This window comes from Electrophorus electricus, chromosome 18 (assembly GCF_041902795.1).
Source record: "Electrophorus electricus isolate QZ-2024a chromosome 18, ASM4190279v1, whole genome shotgun sequence".
Classification (NCBI taxonomy): domain Eukaryota; kingdom Metazoa; phylum Chordata; class Actinopteri; order Gymnotiformes; family Gymnotidae; genus Electrophorus; species Electrophorus electricus.
Genome location: NC_137514.1, coordinates 1,737,501 through 1,742,500, shown reverse-complemented (window position 1 = coordinate 1,742,500; position 5,000 = coordinate 1,737,501). Strand labels below are relative to the sequence as shown.

The following is a 5,000-nucleotide window of genomic DNA, read 5'->3' as shown; positions in this document are numbered from 1 at the left end:
CGATGTTCCTGCGGCCAAGTCTCTCTCAAACACCCCCCCCCCCCCCCCCCACACACACACACACACACACACACTGGAAATGCCATGTCAGTTTCTCACACACACACACACTGGAAATTCCAAGCCAGTCTCTCACACAGACACACACACACACTGGTAGACACACACACACACACACACACACACACACACTGGTAGATGTTTTTACAGTAAAGGTCCAGAGACCCAGTACTGCCGCTTGCCCCGTTATTTTAACACCGCCAGAACACAACGCAGGATCACAAGCAGTAGACAGAATTATCGGGGTACAAAAGCTGGCTTGCTATTCTGAAACAGTGCGATTGTGCACAGCTGGGTCTCTTGAGTTGTCGCCTATTTGTTCACTGAACGTATGGATGAAGAGGTTGATAGCTGACGTTAGTTGTAGGAAGTAGTGTCCAATACAACGACACACTGTGATAATTATGCCAGAAAATGAGCTTCATATAATTGTAAGCAACGGATCATCGTGCATATTGCAGAGAGGAACAGCACGTTAAAGCAATGAAAAATGGCAAGCAAAAACACCAAAAGAATTGTGTAAGGCATTGTTTTATCCCTTCGAGAAGGGCTTTCCACAGCTTATGGCCATATCAACCTGAACACGTCCGATCTTGGAAACTAAGCAGGCTCGGGCCTGGTTAGTACTTGGATGGTAGACAGCCTGGGAATACCAGGTGCTGTAAGCTTTTCTTCTTAGCTGTGTTTCTTTTCAGGTTTTCCCCCTTTCACGTATTACGTAACTTCGTTCTTTATGTTTTATTTCATGCTTTCTTTCTTCATTTTATGTTTAGAACAGTAGCATTTTGGAATTTAGCAAGTGCGCCAGCTTCGCATAAACTTATGAATCTTTGTTTTATGCATTTCACCAAAACAATTCCATATTCATTTACTTTTACAACTCTTTCTCTTAACTCTATGTATTATGCGGTTTGTGTGTGCGAGCACTTTCGGACCAATTATGTAGGTGCGTTCGACCGCACGCGACTCAAAGCTTTTATTTACGGAAATGGAGGTAGGTTGCTTCGAGTTAAACTGCGTCCAGTAATTTTGGGATTAGAGCTTAGTTTTATTCTTGCATCCCATCCTACATTATATGTGCTATCTACATTTTAACGGGTTTTATTTTGGGAAGGGATAAATTAATTTTAGTTCCTGCGGCCGATGTTCCTGCGGCCAAGTCTCTCTCAAACCCCCCCCACACACACACTGGAAATGCCATGTCAGTTTCTCACACACTCACACGCGCGCGCGCACACACACGCGCACACACACACACACACTGGAAATTCCAAGCCAGTCTCTCACACAGACACACACACACACTGGTAGACACACACACACACACACACACACACACACACTGGTAGATGTTTTTACAGTAAAGGTCCAGAGACCCAGTACTGCCGCTTGCCTCGTTATTTTAACACCGCCAGAACACAACGCAGGATCACAAGCAGTAGACAGAATTGTCGGGGTACAAAAGCTGGCTTGCTATTCTGAAACAGTGCGATTGTGCACAGCTGGGTCTCTTGAGTTGTCGCCTATTTGTTCACTGAACGTATGGATGAAGAGGTTGATAGCTGACGTTAGTTGTAGGAAGTAGTGTCCAATACAACGACACACTGTGATAATTATGCCAGAAAATGAGCTTCATATAATTGTAAGCAACGGATCATCGTGCATATTGCAGAGAGGAACAGCACGTTAAAGCAATGAAAAATGGCAAGCAAAAACACCAAAAGAATTGTGTAAGGCATTGTTTTATCCCTTCGAGAAGGGTTTTCCACAGCTTACGGCCATACCAACCTGAACACGTCCGATCTCGGAAACTAAGCAGGGTCGGGCCTGGTTAGTACTTGGATGGTAGACAGCCTGGGAATACCAGGTGCTGTAAGCTTTTCTTCTTAGCTGTGTTTCTTTTCAGGTTTTCCCCCTTTCACGTATTACGTAACTTCGTTCTTTATGTTTTATTTCATGCTTTCTTTCTTCATTTTATGTTTAGAACAGTAGCATTTTGGAATTTAGCAAGTGCGCCAGCTTCGCATAAACTTATGAATCTTTGTTTTATGCATTTCACCAAAACAATTCCATATTCATTTACTTTTACAACTCTTTCTCTTAACTCTATGTATTATGCGGTTTGTGTGTGCGAGCACTTTCGGACCAATTATGTAGGTGCGTTCGACCGCACGCGACTCAAAGCTTTTATTTACGGAAATGGAGGTAGGTTGCTTCGAGTTAAACTGCGTCCAGTAATTTTGGGATTAGAGCTTAGTTTTATTCTTGCATCCCATCCTACATTATATGTGCTATCTACATTTTAACGGGTTTTATTTTGGGAAGGGATAAACTAATTTTAGTTCCTGCGGCCGATGTTCCTGCGGCCAAGTCTCTCTCAAACACCCCCCCCCCACACACACACTGGAAATGCCATGTCAGTTTCTCACACACTCACACGCGCGCGCGCACACACACGCGCACACACACACACACACTGGAAATTCCAAGCCAGTCTCTCACACAGACACACACACACACTGGTAGACACACACACACACACACACACACACACACACACACACACACACACTGGTAGATGTTTTTACAGTAAAGGTCCAGAGACCCAGTACTGCCGCTTGCCTCGTTATTTTAACACCGCCAGAACACAACGCAGGATCACAAGCAGTAGACAGAATTGTCGGGGTACAAAAGCTGGCTTGCTATTCTGAAACAGTGCGATTGTGCACAGCTGGGTCTCTTGAGTTGTCGCCTATTTGTTCACTGAACGTATGGATGAAGAGGTTGATAGCTGACGTTAGTTGTAGGAAGTAGTGTCCAATACAACGACACACTGTGATAATTATGCCAGAAAATGAGCTTCATATAATTGTAAGCAACGGATCATCGTGCATATTGCAGAGAGGAACAGCACGTTAAAGCAATGAAAAATGGCAAGCAAAAACACCAAAAGAATTGTGTAAGGCATTGTTTTATCCCTTCGAGAAGGGCTTTCCACAGCTTACGGCCATACTAACCTGAACACGTCCGATCTCGGAAACTAAGCAGGGTCGGGCCTGGTTAGTACTTGGATGGTAGACAGCCTGGGAATACCAGGTGCTGTAAGCTTTTCTTCTTAGCTGTGTTTCTTTTCAGGTTTTCCCCCTTTCACGTATTACGTAACTTCGTTCTTTATGTTTTATTTCATGCTTTCTTTCTTCATTTTATGTTTAGAACAGTAGCATTTTGGAATTTAGCAAGTGCGCCAGCTTCGCATAAACTTATGAATCTTTGTTTTATGCATTTCACCAAAACAATTCCATATTCATTTACTTTTACAACTCTTTCTCTTAACTCTATGTATTATGCGGTTTGTGTGTGCGAGCACTTTCGGACCAATTATGTAGGTGCGTTCGACCGCACGCGACTCAAAGCTTTTATTTACGGAAATGGAGGTAGGTTGCTTCGAGTTAAACTGCGTCCAGTAATTTTGGGATTAGAGCTTAGTTTTATTCTTGCATCCCATCCTACATTATATGTGCTATCTACATTTTAACGGGTTTTATTTTGGGAAGGGATAAATTAATTTTAGTTCCTGCGGCCGATGTTCCTGCGGCCAAGTCTCTCTCAACCCCCCCCACACACACACACTGGAAATACCATGTCAGTTTCTCACACACTCACACGCGCGCGCGCACACGCACGCACGCACACGCACGCACACACACACACACACACACACACACACACTGGAAATTCCAAGCCAGTCTCTCACACAGACACACACACACACACACACACACACACTGGTAGATGTTTTTACAGTAAAGGTCCAGAGACCCAGTACTGCCGCTTGCCCCGTTATTTTAACACCGCCAGAACACAACGCAGGATTACAAGCAGTAGACAGAATTATCGGGGTACAAAAGCTGGCTTGCTATTCTGAAACAGTGCGATTGTGCACAGCTGGGTCTCTTGAGTTGTCGCCTATTTGTTCACTGAACGTATGGATGAAGAGGTTGATAGCTGACGTTAGTTGTAGGAAGTAGTGTCCAATACAACGACACACTGTGATAATTATGCCAGAAAATGAGCTTCATATAATTGTAAGCAACGGATCATCGTGCATATTGCAGAGAGGAACAGCACGTTAAAGCAATCAAAAATGGCAAGCAAAAACACCAAAAGAATTGTGTAAGGCATTGTTTTATCCCTTCGAGAAGGGCTTTCCACAGCTTACGGCCATACCACCCTGAACACGCGCGATCTCGTCCGATCTCGGAAGCTAAGCAGGGTCGGGCCTTGTTAGTACTTGGATGGGAGACCGCCTGGGAATACCAGGTGCTGTAAGCTTTTCTTCTTAGCTGTGTTTCTTTTCAGGTTTTCCCCCTTTCACGTATTACGTAACTTCGTTCTTTATGTTTTATTTCATGCTTTCTTTCTTCATTTTATGTTTAGAACAGTAGCATTTTGGAATTTAGCAAGTGCGCCAGCTTCGCATAAACTTATGAATCTTTGTTTTATGCATTTCACCAAAACAATTCCATATTCATTTACTTTTACAACTCTTTCTCTTAACTCTATGTATTATGCGGTTTGTGTGTGCGAGCACTTTCGGACCAATTATGTAGGTGCGTTCGACCGCACGCGACTCAAAGCTTTTATTTACGGAAATGGAGGTAGGTTGCTTCGAGTTAAACTGCGTCCAGTAATTTTGGGATTAGAGCTTAGTTTTATTCTTGCATCCCATCCTACATTATATGTGCTATCTACATTTTAACGGGTTTTATTTTGGGAAGGGATAAATTAATTTTAGTTCCTGCGGCCGATGTTCCTGCGGCCAAGTCTCTCTCAAACCCCCCCCCCCCCCCACACACACACACACACACACTGGAAATACCATGTCAGTTTCTCACACACTCACACGCGCGCGCGCACACGCACGCACGCACACGCACGCA

At 44.0% G+C, this 5,000-nt stretch overlaps 1 non-coding gene and 2 pseudogenes across 1 annotated transcript; all 3 read left to right on the top strand.

Annotated features, from left to right (window-relative positions):
- The first annotated feature begins 1,830 nt into the window (after window positions 1-1,830).
- On the top strand, window positions 1,831-1,939 carry LOC145652147 (5S ribosomal RNA; annotated as a pseudogene).
- Window positions 1,940-3,059: 1,120 nt separating this feature from the next.
- LOC145652157 (5S ribosomal RNA) lies at window positions 3,060-3,168 on the top strand (annotated as a pseudogene).
- A 1,105-nt stretch (window positions 3,169-4,273) lies between these two features.
- LOC145652258 (5S ribosomal RNA) lies at window positions 4,274-4,392 on the top strand. The gene has a single exon (XR_014118443.1). It is a non-coding gene; the product is annotated as a 5S ribosomal RNA (ribosomal RNA).
- Window positions 4,393-5,000: the final 608 nt, after the last annotated feature.